Source organism: Lampetra planeri, chromosome 6, assembly GCF_965212315.1.
Source record: "Lampetra planeri chromosome 6, kcLamPlan1.2.h2, whole genome shotgun sequence".
Taxonomy (NCBI): domain Eukaryota; kingdom Metazoa; phylum Chordata; class Hyperoartia; order Petromyzontiformes; family Petromyzontidae; genus Lampetra; species Lampetra planeri.
Window position 1 is genome coordinate 2,783,333 of NC_136112.1, and position 18,465 is coordinate 2,801,797.

General features: G+C 44.5%; 1 pseudogene across 1 annotated transcript in view; it reads right to left on the reverse strand.

The window, feature by feature from the left end:
• The window catches only part of LOC144719391 (nuclear receptor corepressor 1-like), a 120,428-nt pseudogene that overhangs the window by 92,505 nt on the left and 9,458 nt on the right, over positions 1–18,465 (reverse strand). The window contains exons 3-6 of the transcript XR_013585591.1: positions 11,689–11,819; positions 10,336–10,507; positions 3,628–3,804; positions 1,336–1,383 (exon numbers count right to left, since the gene is read on the reverse strand). The product of XR_013585591.1 is annotated as a nuclear receptor corepressor 1-like (transcript). The remainder of the gene's footprint in view (positions 1–1,335; positions 1,384–3,627; positions 3,805–10,335; positions 10,508–11,688; positions 11,820–18,465) is intronic.

An 18,465-nucleotide genomic window follows, 5' to 3' on the forward strand; every position in this document is an offset into this window, starting at 1 on the left:
ATTACAGACTGGACCGACATTGCTCCATGAAGCGATAGAAGGCGTACAATCATTATGCAACATATCATTAGAGCGTCAACATAAATACGCGAGAGCTGCCTTAACATAGCGATGCATATTTAACGTGACACGCATTCATATTCACCCTGTCATTTGCACGCGAGTTGGCTGCATGTATGTTGAACTTCTCTCGCACCGTACGTAGCCAACAGTGCTAATCGGAGGTGCGCAAACCAGTTATATTGAGCTTGACCCGGTAATATGAAGATCGGAGTTTTCGCACGTGGACACACACACACACACGTGCGCAAACTATGTAATAATCGCTGCAGCGCGTGATCGTTTCACAACAGACAGCCGATAGACTTCTGTTTGTAGATCACTCAAACCAGTTCCAAGAGGATGTAAGAATTCTCTGTCAGTATTTTACCAAGAACGGGAATTCATTGAGCCTGACAGGAGAAAAAAAACAATGGCATCGCTCATGCGCGATGTCAATTTATATTTCACGACAGGCGGCCTTGGTTTAACACAACGCGAAGCACCGTGCCAATATTTCTGACAATTATCGTGAAAATAAAACAAAACGTTAACCAGACAGCTGTTTCGTTACTCTAATGAACTGTTTACACACCTCACACCTTCAATAGGAATGTTTTTTTTAAGATGTCAGGATTAATTAGTAAGCCACTGCCAGACGACAGAAGAAAAGTGTTACACATCATCTTATTAATACACAAACACTTTCAAGCTAAATATTTCACAATTGTGCATACACCTTAAATACCGGTTAGATCTCAAACTTTTTTTTTAAATGGCTGAAACAATTCTCAGAATTTAGTTGCCATAGATTTCAACACGTTTAAGTTACACTAATATTAATTACACCTTAAATATATTTGAAGTCAAGTGGGAGCTATTTATATAAGACCAAATCGGCCAGAATGCACCTGATCTCAGAAGAAGCTAAGCCAAGAATGCGTGTGGATAGTGCATTTGCAGTACAGCAAAATCTATTGTTGTACTGCACTTCTATGCTCCCTGTCCTCACCAACGCGTACTGACCAATGCGGTGACGACATTATCAAACGACTCCCACAACCAGCACAGCATGGAGTGGCCTTCATCCAGCAGTGGATTGAGCCAAAAAGGGCTGTACGTGTTGCACGCGAGATCTTTAAATCATAACGTCTCAAACAATGAAAGAGGGTTGAAAAAACTCGGCGTGCTTAAGCAATAGGCTTGCAAGGATTCTGCCCCTCCTTGTGTCAATGAATTGTCACAAATTAAGAGCGAGAATCGGGTGATGATGAATGAGTGATGTGTCGTCTTTACCATTGTGGCACACGTAGACTCCATAGCGGCTGCAGGTCTTCTATGAACCTGCAGGGTGGTTTCAACGAAACAATCGCACAACACACACGCACACAAAGTATACAAATTGGACATCATCCATTCTTACACATACAATTTGATGTTTATTTCGTTTTTGTGCAACAAAAAAAATCAATTTTCATCTCCACATCAATTGAATTCATACATCGTGACTTGCCTGGCATCAAAAGTATTTTTTTTATATATACATGCAATATATCCAATTTATAACATAATTACACTGCTTCAGATGTAGTCATACAAACAAACTCACTTAACCTGAAATGGGCCTATAGAGTAGTTGGAATTTAGTGATTCACTGCCATCCCCTCGCAGGGATAATATTTATCGTCACAATCATAAGTAAATATTTTGTCTTCTCATTTAATACCTTCTCATTTGTATTTCAATTTAGTTTGTCTCATTTGTAAATATGTATTTGCACTATTGGCCTAAATATTAGCCACAAACACCATGCAACATTGTGTTTGTGCACCGATTTCTAATTGCTTCATTGGTGAACTAAATTTTTACGTGAATTATTCTTTTAATTTTAGTGACCCGTGTCGCTCTCACAAATGACACTATAATCCTGTAGTCTTTCAGTTCTCACCTGGTTCTCAACAAAATAAACTGGAAACTAACTGTAACATCGGCGAATCATTAGCACGTAATTTGCAGAGATGATCGTAAGTAATACATTTTCACACGTGCAATTCCATGCACTTGTTGCGAGTGTAAAAATCAATTTTAATTGACGCGTAGTGAGCCACGCGCTTAGCGCACTCCCTTACATGGTTACCATCACACATTCCAAATCACTCAACCACTGCGACCGCAAACCACCATCAGAGTTAAATCAACCTGTTTATTCCAACTTCTAGCAACTGCCCTAAGGGGCAGCCCTCAACAGTGCGACTTGTCACGGTCATGCAAAGTCACCAATAATAAACGAAAATCATGATGCTGACGATAAAACGTTAACTGGCTAAGACGTCTCACTGCACCACACCGCTTACTGCGCGAATGGCCGTATTAATGCAGGTGGCTTAGCGGGTCTCATATTTTGATATAAACTACGTCATTATCGAAACGCAATACTATATAGCACTTTAAATAAATCCTATAGGTAATTTGAACTGGTCCAGTGGCTTAGCAGTAGAGCGAGCGGCTTGTGATTGGAAGATTATAAATTCAAATCATGGTTTGGGGTTGACGTCGCCCATCATCCTTCTAGGGTGGATAAAAAAAACTTCAACCTTGTGGGGAAGTCAACAATGGTTGTTTTATGGAGAGACTCACCCCTGCCATAGGAATGTGGAATTTACAATTTGTATGTCGCATGAAAAGAAACGGAACTGAAATAGCTCACGCGTAGGTAACAATGGGGTGTTTGGCACCGTGCATGGGTGGCATTGAACAGTAATGGGAAAGAATTTCATATATATTCACAAAGACAAAGATCCCCCGTATAGCCTTAACAGACTGTTGGGGCAAGTGCGAGCACCGATGAAGGCCGCAACGGCACACGAGGGGGGTGGGTGGCCAGGACTACGCCCGACCACATTTGTCTCCCTCATGGCAATGTTTACCCAGCACCAGGTACTCAGTTGAGGCCGAGTCGACCTAGGGGAGGCCCAGGACCAGTTCAGTTAATCGTCACTGGTGTTGGCCATGAGCGGGAATTGAACTCAGGTCGCCAGGTTTTTAGCACGCTAGCCACTACACTACCGCTCCCCCATGTGTGAATGTACACATATACACATATATATTCACACACCAAGAAGAGGGCCCGCCCGGATAAACTATAACAACTTCGCATACCAACCTAATCTGGCCCGGAGCGACACGCGAGAGTAAGCGCTTTGCTCGTTAAGTGTTCACTGAAGCAGCTTCTCAAGGCGTGCTCACCGTGATCACCGTATTTTAACACAAAAAGTTGGGGTGCAAGCACAAACACAGGAAACAATCATCTGAGCGTATTCGTCAAGGCAGCGCGTCGTTTGACGAAAGCATTAACTTTTTACAAGCCGGTATAAGGCCTGAAACCTGGCACGTGGATACCAAAATTACAATCGAGCTTAGCGTCCAATTTATATGCCACTCAGTCTATATATGCCAGAAACAATTGCATGTATATATTCAAAGAGGGGGGGGGGGGGCCCTCTCCAAAATCTACAACAGCCCTGGGCCTCACTCGAACTGAACCTGGCCGTGCGCGCTTGAGCGAAGCTCAGCTGTGCTCTCCCGCACCTGCTTCTGGCGGAGCTTGGCGATCTGCTGCTCCACCTTGCTGATCTCGCGATCCACGCGCTCCATGTTGTGCAGCAGGTCCTCCTTGGTCAGGCGGCTGGGCGGAGCGTCCGTGTCGTCCGGAGGCTCCTCCGCCGGAGACACCGGCTCCACTTTCAGGCTGAGCGCCGCTACGTTCTGCGCAGGCATGAGCGGCCAGCAAAAAAACACAGCGCGCAGGCCATCAGGACAGGTCGGAGTTTACAGCGCAGCGCCAATTAATAATCCACAATTTAGCTCCACCCCCCCCCAGCCAACCCAAGTGTGTTTTTACGGCACTCTGGTTGACCTCTGGATCTATTGACCTTGACCTGACTCTCCCCTCAACAAGTCGAACTCTCCTCCTGACCTCATGTTGTCACAAAGGTGGGATGTCGTAAATGGCTAGCACACCGGACTTCAAATCCAGAGGTCACCGGCTCGATTCCAGAATGGACAAGTTTCTTAAATCTGCCATGCTCTGTCCACTTAAGCAGTAGCAATGGTTGTACCACAGGACGATCGGCAAGTCGCGTGTGGTGGGGTAAAATATAGGTACCCTCCACCTCTTCCGAGTCGTCCGGCCAGCGTGGAACGGTAGGTCAAAATACCTTCTCGCAGGGCTCTCTATAGGACGCTCATCCTACAGCAGGTGCGTGCACAAGCAATTGCAGGGACTCAACCTTAACCTGAAGCTTGTTAATCGAAAACTATTGGCTCAGTATTCTCGGCTGTGCTGTGCGAGTGTGTTGGGACCGTATGCGCAGATACAACCCAAAAACACATCGGAGAGTCACTCAAATAATGTTTCATACGTCAATGCAGTAAATATGCTACAACGGAGTAACTGACTGATGTTAAAAGTCTCGTTTTATCTCACTGATGAAACCTCAAACTCGTGTCAGGCCACCTGGGACATGGCTTATGTACGTATCTACAACAGAAGAGCCTGTTTGCTCTATGAGTTGCATCTTCCTTTAACCTCACTTCCATATTGCGTACATTAAGTGCACCTCAAACACGTAGTGAATATTTTGTTTGACTTCCGGCAAACTCTTTGTCTGGGGAAACCACCCTCTTAAAAATACCCTCCAGAATTCTTTGTTGGGGTAATAATCAAATAAGCACATTGGTAATCAAAACGCATTATGTGCATCTACAGCTCTTTGTAAGTTCATTGTTGGATGAGGGCCTCCCCCATAACCATGCAGGCCATGGGGGTCAGCTGGTCATACTTCACCATAGAGGTTTTTTGGGTTAGATCGCGCAAATATAAATGTGTTGGCGAACCAGCCACCACCCGACACAGCCAATTAGTAAGGTTTGTCATGTAAATAAAACATGCAAATTCGAATTGTAAATGTTGTGGGTTTACTCTCCAACACACCGGTGTAAACTAGTAATTAATTGGCATGGTTTGTTTATATGACACATTTATATGCTATCGAAACATAGGTTCACCCAAATTAGTAAGAAAATGTCTGCGTTATTTTAGCCGAGTTTTCTTCAACGTGCAGGTTTTTGCAGTCGACGTCATGATCCACAATAATTTTTTGTGTTAGGCCACGAAACAATCTGGCCAAATTTGTGTAATTAAGACAACCTATATCACCCAACACAGACGAATAAATGTAATTATCACGTGCACAATTGCTGAATTTGGTTGTGAGAATTGTTCTTTTACCTTAGCGGTGAGCTGAAATAGTAATAATCGGCGTGTTAAAACGCTTGTTGACAGTGATAATTGAACCTGTTTGCCTGTGTCAGGTGGTAGAGGGGTCTTCAACGACACAAAATTTGGCCAAATCATTTAATGGTTTAACCTCCAAAAAAAATCAAATTACAAACGATGCATATTTTTTACAAATTATACTTCTAGCAGTCGTGGCTTAACGTATTCCTGGGGAAAACACCTGAGGGGCATTGCCCTGCAAAGCAAACGCAAGGGGAGTTCAGCCATATGTACACACCAAAAAACAAAGAGATTGAATTAAAACGGTACGTGTTGAATTTGTGCATGGAAATTAATGCAAAAAATAAACACTTTTAAAACAACACTGTCTGATTCACGTTTCTATGCTTTGCTAAAATTCATCTGTGAAAATAAATCAGGTTAGCAGTAGAACTGGCATAACACTGCTCAATATTTTATTACACAGTTTAATCAGCTACGTTCAATGTCAAAGCCACTTAACACCACAGGTTTTTTTTTGCTTCATACCCCAGGAGCACAATAATAATTATTCAACAATGAGCACAAACCGTGCCATTTCATAACAGGGATTTCTCAAAAGGAGGGGCCCTTGCACAAATAACAAAATAATGACCGCAGCGATCACTTAAATATAATGCATTTTTAAATGTAGGTCTCTAAAAATATTACCCTCCGTGGCAAGGCTCACAGGGGTGAGACACACAAAAGGTCCATTAACTCAAAACCCTTTAAAAATAAATCAGACGGGGAACATTTTTTGAGGTGACTAAATTCTACTCGCTGGCTGCAGTCACGCCAATTCCGAGAATCCCATTTTTTGTTAATCCGTGTACTTGAGCACATTAGATGACATTAGCATTACCTCTACCTGCCGACATACAACAGCTGCCACCACAAAATTTGCTTTTCTTAAATACCGGGGTTTTTTTTTTAAATACGTGTAAAAAGTAACGAGGGACAATACACGCGGTGCTCCACCATGCAAATATTTAGTGTTCAAGTCTTTAAATAAATATCACAAAGTCCATCAACGCCACACCCCACAAAGAGCTGTTATCAATGTGACTTGACATTAACAAGCCCGAAAACATATCGCATTCGTGGTTTGTAATCCTGGGAACCCAAATGCACCGCGCACTGGCTATCAAATAGCAAAAAGAGCTTACGATTTCATTTTTTGGACAATGCTGCGCATAGCGTACAATGCTTACTGTATTACACAGGCGTCCATTACAACAGAGTTGTGGATGAGAATAACCCTCTACATTTGCTCATGTGTAACGCAGACACATAAATAAAATAAATAAACAGGGGTTCGCGGAACCGCATTGTACAATGAACCTGGCGAACACGAGTTAAATTCTGGACCACGGTTTACATCAGCAAGGAGTGATATCTAAAGTCTTCCTGGGTCACCCCTTCAAATATTCACAATGAGTAAGTGTGGTGAAATTATGGTCTAATAATTCCCATGAGGATGGATTGACAATTATGTCAGAGTGATTTAGAATATTTTCAAATTTTTTTATAAAAAATTATCCTGATTCATACAGATTATAATCTAAAGTATAATCAACTACATTTTTTTTATTGCAATCATTTTTTTATAATCAGAAAATAGAAAAAATCCTACATTTCCCTAAAAACATCCCAAGAGCCAAAATCCGATTTTTTTTATAGCAAACTGAAACACAAGCAATTGCTTGTGTTGCGATCGAAACGTCGTGATATTTTTATTATTTTTATATCTACGTGGCTTTACCGAAATACCCATAGAATATGTATTCCTGCAGTCACGAAAGCTTTAAGTCAAGATTTAAAACTTAAACTGTTATAGATTTATCTGCACCACCACGTATTTTCGCATGCCTTTCAATAAAAAGTATTTATATCTATATATCATTAATCGTGACTAATAACTGTGACAGTTCAACGCCACATCCCTAAAATTCAAAAGGACTTCATCCATGACAAAAAAGAATAGAGGAAACAGCAATAACATCTTGAGTTCTGGGGCGATCTCTTTCCTCCTGTGCGTGAACAAGATGCCCTTATTGGAGAGACAGGGGTCAGGGCAATGCGTTCTGAACCTTTTCTTCCCTATCCCCCTCCCCCATGGCCAGAGAGTGCCAAGCCACGAGACAATCAGGAAGGACAGTGGGTCAGGAAAGGGTTAAAAACACAAAGTTAACTATGACACCACACACAGTTTCTCTTTTCCAATTCTTTCATGTTGAAAAAAAAAACATGCATCATCGTTGAAATGTGGCAATGCTGTTCGGATCTGCAGGGGCCATGATGTTGCAATTGCTGACATACCAGTTCACGTGGAAAGTAACTCCCAAGAGGGCTGCTGTTAATCTTTGAGCTCTATTGTACCACAGAGAGAATTATTTTAAACACGTACCAATTTTGCTCTGCAATTGTTGATTTTTTTTTATCCCCTACTTAATTGCATCGAGACCGCCAAGGCATTTATGTAATTTATTTTGCAAACGTAAATTTTTTTTTAAATAAAACTCCTCCTTTGCTAAGGGAGAGTAAATAAAAATTATTAAACGAACATTTGAAGGTTAGTTATGAAACACCCTGTCAAATCTTCATTCACTGGCATCAGCCAGTAGCCTAATTAGGCTGCAGTATATCTGCAATGCGAAGGATTAGCCTATATGCAATTATCCCGTCTGTTTTTCAGAAATAACTGAAAGCGACCACATGAAAGGGCATCGGCAATTACAAAACATCAAAAAGCCACAACGCTTTATCTCCCCTGCCAGTCCCACCTTCAAATAAATCCGAACAAGCGCCAACACTTCTCAGCATTCCGTTTGTTGCAACACGTGTGTGTCGTGCGGCGGAAACGGGAAGCGGTTTAGAGATACAGACCCGGCCGTGACCCCTCTTGACCCATGAAAGGCCCCCCCCGCGGACAATCGAGGGCGGAGAGACGGGCCAAGCCACGTCGGACACGATTAACGTGACGCCCTCGCTTGCCCTAGCGCCCGGTTACACACGTTGCCACTTCAGACATCCGATCAAATTATCAGCTCGCCGAAACAAACGGGAGCTACGACGGCAACGACCCTGCTCGGCCAGAGATAACTTGGCGGACAGCGACAGGAAAAATATTTGTTATAAACATGGCTGCATTGATAAATATTGCGTAATTGTAATGTTTACTAATTATTCTTTACGCGCGTATGCATCGATTCTGCTATTAAAATCGATTGTTACACGTGCATCTAATCGTCTGTATAGGAACGGATTGTTTTCCATTGTTTGTAGTTTGTTCACGAACCCTGCAGCCACTATAGATTCCACATTAACCATGTGACAAAAAAGGATCAATTATCTTGTCAAATCAGGGCCTTGAATCCTTACAATACATCTAACCGTGACGTGAAAGGATACATCTTTGCACATATAGCAGCTCCATATTTTGTATTACTCCAAAGATCTCGGAATTTTCCGTGACAAGACAACTTTCACCTCATTAATGAAGACGACAGCCTCTAACCAAGCCAGTTGCAACAAAAACAGAAAGTGCAACCCAAAACACCAGGGATCTTATTTTGGAAATAATTACCAAGATGGTTGCCAAAAATTACAAAAGATAAATGTATTTATGTTTTAGAAAAAAAAGTGTCACCCACTATTTGTAACCTTGTTTATCTCGTCCATACTGCCAACCACTGGTCCTGTGTTATTTATATACAAATATATAATTATCTATTTGCCAATTTTGCTCCGATTGTGTTATCGGCATCCCGTCATGAAACAAGAGGATCAATTCGGATCTCTCACAGAGCCGTGCACCCCCCTCTTCGTGTTAAAAGAGCATGCGCCCACGGAAATGGATATCACAGATCTACCATCCCGGAAATCCCTTCCGAATGACATTTGGTCCACCCCATAGGGGGGTCAGCCCCGAAGAGTTGACACGGCCGCCTTCCACCATGCACTGTGTGGGTGGTGATTCAGTCGCGTAGACCACATCAGCTCATCTGGCCCGTGGGTGGGAATCGGTGCCGTTGGAGTGCTCGTTTTGTCAGACGGGGCTGATCATTTGATCGGATGTCTAAAGCGGCAGCGCGCGTACCGAGTGACGGCCGCTAGGTCAGGCAAGCAAGCGCGTCGCTGTCAACGTTTTTCGTGCCGTTGGACCGTGGGCTGGGCAGCATTAGGACAAAGAAAAAGAGGGGCTTAGCATGCACTGGGAAAATTAGAAGCCTGGTTAAGCCTGGACCTTGGGGGCAATCGGACCAGGTTTCGGAGGTAAATCAGTTGTTTTAAAATATCAACAGCAGCAATTTCGCACTAATGCACTACCAATAGACCGATTTGTTTTTGGTACCAAGATAAAACAGCTCTTATCTTGTAGATAAATACCAAGGCTGTGTGTCCCAGGTTGGCCTACATACATTTGTAGCTTAAATCAAGAATGAAGAGTTACAATAAAGCCGATTTGTGGAATTGTGCTCACAATAATACACTGGTTCTATTATTAGCTGCTCCCCACCCATAGGGGGCCAGTGGCTCAGGAACTCAGGTGACTGCAAATGTTGTCAGGTAGACGGATTGCTTTAAGACGCAATAAACCAGATGGCAGATTCTTTATCTTCACCCTCATTCTACATAGGTAAACACTACATGTTTTTATCGCCTAGGACATGTACGTTTCATCTTGGCCAACCAATCCTGCCCACTCCTTGGACAATCAATCTTCCCACCCCTAACCCCCCCCCATCATTACCCTTGATGATCGTGAGCTGTACGAGAAAAACATGGGAGTGCCTTTAACGTGGTGAGCCCCACCATAGCACTCCTACAATATCACTGCACTCACGTTGGTGCTAAAAAGAATCACTTATTGATTTATAATCCTGAACCTTGGCAAGTTCTCGAATCGCTGGGGGACGGGGTGTGATGGGGTTAGTGGAAGGGAGAAATCGTGCCTCGAACTGTGTCGATCGTACCTCTTTCACCTCCACCTGGCGCGCGGGATGCTCCGAGCGGCCGTGGAAAGGCTCAGGGCAGGGGTAACAAGCCTCCAGCCCCATGTCTATGCGTGGCCGCTTCACTCCGAGGTCTCCCTCCACCGGAGAAAAATAGGGCGGCTCTTCGAACCGGCCCCTTTGATCCGGCGACCTGTGCACAAGAACGGAGGTCCATCATCGGACATGTTCTATCCATGGCTGGTTGTCACCGTCTCTCGCGTTCTCAAGATACAGCAATCCAGCACATTCGCTCATCTCATTGCTCCATCTGCCTGGTGGTCATCTCCTCTCAGGCAAGGTGTTCTCCTCCTTTGGCTGCCACTCAGTTGTTCACCATGACTCACCATTCATCCCTTCTGTCAATGTCTCCTGCCCAATGCCACTCACTTTCATGGGCAATCAACAAGACGTCGCTAACTCGCGTTTGTTGTCATATCCAAGCGTTGGTCTGTCTCTCAGTGTAATTCTCGGAATGTGGAAAACAAAGAAAATGGAATAAAACCTGAAAATGTTGATAATTAACCTGCATGAAAGCTTTTCAAATGTTAGGTTTTTAGCGACCAATGGCGTAGTCCTTTAAATGTCAACAATGCTAGGTTCGTAAAAGATTCACACGTTAAGAGGGAATGTAATATTAGACTTCAAAAGAAATCCGATTGAGTGTTCTGTTGCAATGCAATTTGTCAAAACATTACATTAGAAAACACACACAGGGACACACTGAAATAAGTGAAATAGCCAACATTGTAGTTCTACACTCTCATTTCAATTAGGTATAAAGAATAGCATCTGTGGGGATGGCCAGGCAGGTTGGGGGGAGGGTAATGGGTAAGAGACACATGAATAGCTCCAACACAGAAGCAGCAACTTCGTTTCTTTTATGACGTCACCACAGCGCTGGTAAAATTCCGCCAATATCGCAGCGCCTCGCAGAGGCAAATTTTCCAAATATCGAAAATTATCCCTGCAGAAGAGTCTACCCCGGTCTCTGAGTTATCGGCAGCCTAAACAAAATAAACCTGAAACTTCTTAATTTTCTAATTTGACAAATTTGGATCCAGAAGCAAACACACAATGGCCACCTCTTTCGAATGACCTCAGGGGATCCCTTTAACCTCCAGTCAAGCATAAGGTGTGTATTATTACAGTTATTATACCCACCGCATTAATTAGGGTGGCCACTGGATTCAAACCACGAACCTCTGCAACAAGCAGCTGACGTGCAACGGCTGTACCACGTCAACGCCCACAGTGAAGAAGAGAGGGACACAAGACAGCCGATGTTTTGCGTTGCTCGTGAGCGCAATGAAGAGAGGGAGACATGGCTAATACCAGTCGAGGTTGAGGTGGAACTCTGGTAGCAGGGACGGTCTCCGGCGCCCGGGTTGGGGGCGCGCCATCCCGGCGTGGAAAGCGCCAAAGTCCTGGTGCTGCGGTACGCGGTAGTCGGCCACTTCAACCTTCTGTGACGACACCGCCACACACACACACGCCACAGAAACCGCACCGGTTAATCGCAACCGCTCGAACAAGCAGCCGTCACCTCACTCAAGTTTGTGTATTCCTAGACTGGCGTTGCGCAACTGCGATCGTCGCGATTGTTAACGATTCATTGATTCATCGATTAAAACTGAGACTTCACGTCGGTGATACTTTCAACAATTTGTTGCACACAAGAGTCGCTTATGTTGCACGAGATTGGTCGAGTGGTTATTCAACACCGTGCAGATTCACGCAGCCATGAGACATTTCTATATTCACCACTAGGGCATAAAAAAAATTTATGGTGAGAAACATTGAAGTACAGTGATGCAATAGATGTTGCTGCACTGCGCTCTACCGCCCACAACATAACCCAGTTACCCTATAATAATACCTGTTATTCCAAGGTGGCTGCCCATCTAAGCACGAGCCTGAGCTCTGGCGCAATCGGGGGCTTTCACGTTATTTGGGTTAAAGGCTTATGTAAGTTTATTTGAATGTTATTCCTCTATGGGTATGTGATTTCTCTGGGTATTATAGATTCCTCACACATACAAAGCATTCATTATGGACCTGGACAAACATTTCCAATGAAGAACCATCCTGTAAGTGTTCAAAATTAGCGAGGCTTCCCTGAGCAAATGAAGGACGTCGTTATCATTATTAATGTTGGTAACAAAGATCAAGAGCCTAAAATGTTGTTTTCACGCGATTATAATTTTAGAAGTCTTACTGGCTGGCTTACTGGCTGGCTTCCTGGCTGGTTAGCGCACAGGTGATGTCACCACGCACACCTGCGTGATGACGTCACCTGAATCCGACAGCGTTGAGCTGGATTCCTGCCGTCAATCCTCTCACCGCCCACTCTCAAAAACCCTGCCGTGTATCAGGATTTTGTCTTACTGAAAAATATCTTTCGAGGTATCAATGAACAACAATGAATAGTTTTAACAATCAATTGATTAATTGTTATTAACGTAACTCAAAACGAGGCCACCGTGTGCCGCGTGGAGGTCAAAATGTACCCAATTTGCAACAAAAAAAATGGTCTAAATTTGCAAGAATTAGAAAAATTACCCACAAATTACTCAATTCCATAAGCCACATCACTCCCCCACAGGTAGACCTTACCCCCAGCACCTGCCCGATAACCCTGCCCAAAAAGACCGACATGAAAACCAAATGTACCCAATTATTATAGTTACAACTATAACGCAAATGTGTTGACATTTCTATTCTCTGCACGGACGAAAAAAATCCCCCCCATTAAAGTTTTCACTCTCTACGCTTCCGTCATTTGAGATATGTAGAGCATTTTGAAGGTCCACCACCGGCCAAGCACGGTATTCCAGCCCAAGCTAAGCACTTGATTGATGTGGGTATATTTAGAGACAAGGCACTCACACACGCGAGTGTCCCCTAAAAATAACAGCCAGTTTCTGCAAACGCCGCTGTTCATCCCTCAATAACATTTCTTACAGGCCTTTGCCAATCCACTGCTGGATGAAGGCCTCCCCCCTTGCTATTTTGATCATGGGCCTTTTGTTTGCCCCTATTTCACCACGCTGGCTAGTCAATGCAGGATGGTTAAAGTGGGAACTGGACAATATCAGATATCAACACAGCACTGATGTTAGCTGTGGCCAGGAATCAAACTCTGCTTCCTGGATTGATGGCTCGGTGCTATATAATGAACGGAGCGATACATCTATCTATATGAAGCGCTAAAATCACCTAATTAAAGCTACCATGTATAATAACTTTCAATTACCCTGCTGTAACAAGTTCTGAAACCAATTAGCAAGAACGAATGGCTTTTAATGTTTACTGTGCACATTAAGACAAATGCACGTGATTAAAATGTTAATCTCTTAATTCCACATAAAGATTTGTTTTATCATTTACAATTAAGATCATCAGCCATGATCATTCCACTGTTGGATGAAGGCACCCCCCACTCCCCAAGGCATCGGATATCTCTCATGGTTTTGAAAACACATTCCTGCAGAGGGAGCTGGTAGGAACGTTGGGTTGCTCGGTCAATGGCCAGGGTCAACGGCGGCGTGGTGTATTCCGCAAATATGCCCGACTGAGGGCGGGCACAAGCCGGCGTGAGTAAGTTAAACATTGAGTTTTATAAGGGCACCACGGGGTGACCAGCCCCTCCCCCCCACCCAGCCCCACCCCCCACCCAGCCCCACCCTCCCTACCCAGCCCCTCCCCACCCAGCCCCTCCCCACCCAGTGCAGGATTTCGAAGGCGAGAAGTGTCGGGCATGGGAGCATAGAAGTACAGCACAACAATGGAATTTTCTGCGCTGCCCTCTGCAGCCCACAATGAATCCCTGCAGCGCAGACGACAAAAACCGAACACCGGTCATCCTCGCAGCGGCTTTTGGCTACCCGTCTGGAAAGGCTCTTCCTTCCGATATAAGGAAGCCCCTGAAACTATGCACTTTTAAATCTAGATTGAAAACTCATTTGTTTAGAACTGCTTGTTTTTAGTTTGTTGTCCTTCCCCCACACCTCCGATTAGCACGGTTAGCTACATACAGTGCGAAAGAAGTTCAACATACATAGACACATAAAAATGCACGGCGATCGGCAATCTGAGCACTCTCCAGTCCCATCCCTGATTAGCCTCCGCAAGTCTGATGAGATAGAGTGCTGCTTTTGGTCACAGACGTACATTATACGGGTGCCTGTAATTTTAGGGGTTCTTTTCGTGAGCGCCGGAGTTGGCTGTGAAATCTGACACAGCCGAGGCTTGGCAGTTGGCCCTGCAAGCCGAGCAGAGAGAGAGAGGGCCACACAGCTAGACGCCCTTGCCAGCAAACAGGAAACCAGAGTTTTGGCAGCCACTGACGGGGTGGGGTGGAGATCCGAGGCAAGGGGGGGGGTGCAAGTGGTTGCGGGAGACAGGGGGCAATGACCTTTCGCCTCACTTTTACCGCTCGCGCACATGCCTCTGTGCCGCGTTACCGCAAGGCCAGATGTGCGCAGCTCCGCAAGATTAAGATGACGGCATGGCGCTCGCAGCAGTGCTTTTATAGCCAGAGCGGTGGTGGGCAAATACCTCCCAGGTCAAAGACCTCAACGCAATAATATCCTTCGACTCAAAGCTAAAGAATTGCAGAAATGCTCGGCAAAGACGTCAAAAGAACCCACGTGTGAAAGCGTGTATTCAAACCAGTAATGATTTATAGTTTCCCTCACATTCCAACCAGAGATGTGTGATGCACCGTCACAATCCGAGATCGTGATTTGATTCAAGAATCGCTGTTAATTTCTGTCTCGTTTGCACTGTCTCTACGTCCTGTCTCATTTGTGCCGTTTGCATTGTCTCTCATTTCATCTCACCCATTTCGATTGCTACTTAATCGATTTTCAAAGAAGATGAATAACTCGAAAATAATACAATTTATTGTACACGTCGTAAGTATAATAATAGTTTATGGTTCGATCATTCCCCTAATACAGACAAGGCAGGTGTATCTGCTGTGCCAAACCCAAAGATGACATCACGCCCGACGGAATTCTTGGGAGTCGACTTTTACCAATGACCAACAGAGAACCTCTCTGCCGAATCAGGCCACGAAAACAAATCACTCTGGGAAATTCACAAACTGTATAAAAAAAAATCGAAAACGGACACAGATTTGCTATTTCAGGCAGCGCCACTGGTCATAGTAACTCATGGAGCTCTCTGAGAGAAGCGTTTAATCTCAACACGAGCGCTCCACAGTGGATAAGGTTACTGTCAAGTCACCGAAGCAAGGAACTAAATATAGAAATGACACTTTGTCCTCACAAAGCCCCCCCCCCAGGCCCTTTACACGGCTCTTCTAAAACGGCTCAGGAAATTGTGCGCGCTGTGTGTCAGCGTCTCACCTGTGCAAGTCAACCTGTTTTACCACCTACGAAAAACAATGAGGGGACTTGTGTACTGTAATCACGTCACGCTGCGTAATGTTACAGATGCTGAATGTTGCCGCGTGCACACAGTGCCGTGGTTATTCAGGCTAATTGGAACCCCCGCCCCCCAGAGTAAAGCATGCGCCTGTAAGTAATGAGAAACGTTCCTTTACATAAATTGTGTGTTTAGTGTTTGATTATGCCTACAGGTATATCTAAATACGCGCGCTGCACAATGGGTGAGATTTGGAGAACACTTCAGCAAAAAATGCTACTTAAGCCATCTAAACTGCTTTTTTATATATAAAAAACATAACGCCGACGCACATTTATTCTCAGGCCAAGCTTAATCAATTATCGAAAAGAATACTTAATGGCCCTTGGTCCCTTCCAGCACTGAACAAAGGCCCCCCCCCACACCCTATCAGCCATATGGGGGTTGTTTTTTATCATACTTTATCAATCCGGTCAACGAGGATTGTTAAAGGGGCAGCCCAGCAGCAGTTAAAGATAGAATTCGCCAGCAATTTAAACCATAGCGGCAGTGAGTTAAGGACTGTGTTATATAGTGCCAACCATAAACTCAACTATAATGTAAAAAAACGCACCAAAAATATATATACCCCATGAAACCACAAATAGGGTTTCCATACAGAGCGCCAATTTGTAAATTAGTGCCTAATTGTTGGTTAAAGATTTCAAAAAGAAGCCACAGGCGAGGCTGGCAATTAAACCACTGCACTGTTGCACGAAAACTACTGAAAAAAACTGACGAATTATACCATTTAAACATCTTAGGCTCTGGTATGCACCGAGTTTTTTTTGTTGTCCAGGTACTCAAGTTTCCTCTGTCATGCAAAATAATGTTACAAAGGAACTAGTCAAACAGCCCAATATTGTAGGAACCTCCGAAAAAGGTCCAGAGACGTGGCGAGTTCTTGCCTTGATTTAAGCAAGTATTATGAAATTACAAATGCACATTCCACTATTTCAAGTGCAACGTATAAACACTGACACTTGAAAATAATAAAAATGTTCAGCTCTTTGTCACGCAACTGCTGAGTGTAGGCCTCCCCATCGCCCGCCCCTGCCCCCACCACAACGCATTTATTATTATAAAGAAATTATCAAATGTCCCAATGCAGGACCCAGCTGCATAAGTGTTCAGCTTCGGTGTTTCCTAAATAAATAATTGTTTTTATTATATTTCAAGCACCAGTTGCTTCCAAGAACGCCTCATATCAAAATCAATTCATGACAGAAATAACAGCAGCTATTGATTTGCAAATGCCAGTGAGCTGCGGTAAAAAAAATGAGCAGATTCAATTGATTTTCGTGTCCACTTGTGACTGTGTGTTTTTGTTGATCTTGCCCTCACTCCGTTAAGGCCCAACAAAGGATTGCATATAATTGCTCCTGTTTTATTACACCCAAGGCAGAACTGTGGCAAAGTGGTTCAGGAACTGCATCGATAAAATCGGCGACCCGAGCTGAAATCCCCAACAAGTGATGATAATGAGCCGATCCCGTGGCACGCACGCCTTCGCCAGCCTGCTCCGATCAGCCTGGTGAAAGTATGGTCAAATGTCTAAGCTTGGTCAAAAGACTCCATCAAATCAAAAGTAAATAATGAACGGAAAACGGCTGTGCAGAGAACTGTGGATCACAAGCCGGTACTGCACAGCCATATTACTTTTAAGTGCGTGAAACATGCTCTGCAGCTAAAAATGTTGCGTAGAATATGGTCTATCGTGATACCAGTGTGTGAACTTTACACAGTCTGTAATGACACCCACAAGTATAATATGGAAACACACGGGTCAATATAAATTCCAATGTACACGTTTCTCTCAAGATACCAGCACGAATGCTACAGAAAAATGCAAGTCTGTGGGTAAAACTCGTTTGCAGACGTCTGATGATCGTTTTACGATCGCTGCTACCATGGTTACTGTTCCTATGAACCTTACTCCTCGATTCCTCAGCCCATGTGGAGCATTCAACCTACCAGACCGTTTCGCCTCATCCACGCTACGTTCAACAGGAAAACTGCACTTCTCTCTCTTGCTTCTTTCCCCGGGACTAACTCCACTGAGGAATTTCCTCCCATGGTCACTTTCCCCTCGCACTTATAACCTCCCTCAATCCAATATTGAAGAGAGGAAAATGATCGATTGTTGCTGGCTGCATGCCGTTTTGGGCCAGTGCTCGGCAACCAGATTCTTGCAGTCCGTCGCGATAATGGCACGTCGACTTACGGAGGCGGCATTTACGGGCAGTAGTGATAACAGCGCCAGTAGTGATAACAGCACGTAGCATACACACACAAAAACCAACAGCCTGTAGTGATAACAGCGCGTAGAGACGAAGGAGACGAGCGGTCTGTAGAACTACAAAAGACACATGGAGTGCCGCGTGATACCAGCAGCCTACAGCACAGCCCCAGCAACTTCAACGCATCCCCCCCCCCTGCCCCCACCACTTTGCTGCCCCTCCCTGCCCTTGTGCGCTCCCGAAAAAAAAAACTATTTTGTTCCGCCGCCTCGAGGCGGAGTTTTGAGCCAAGTCCCTGGGAGCTAAGGCATGTCAACGCCTGCCGTTCCTGACGGGCCAAAGCGCCGACAGCGGCGTTTTCCCAGAATGAGGTCTGGACTCAGTAAGTCGAGGACCCTTACTCGTTTCCGCACAGCAGCTCCAATTTTTATTTTTACCT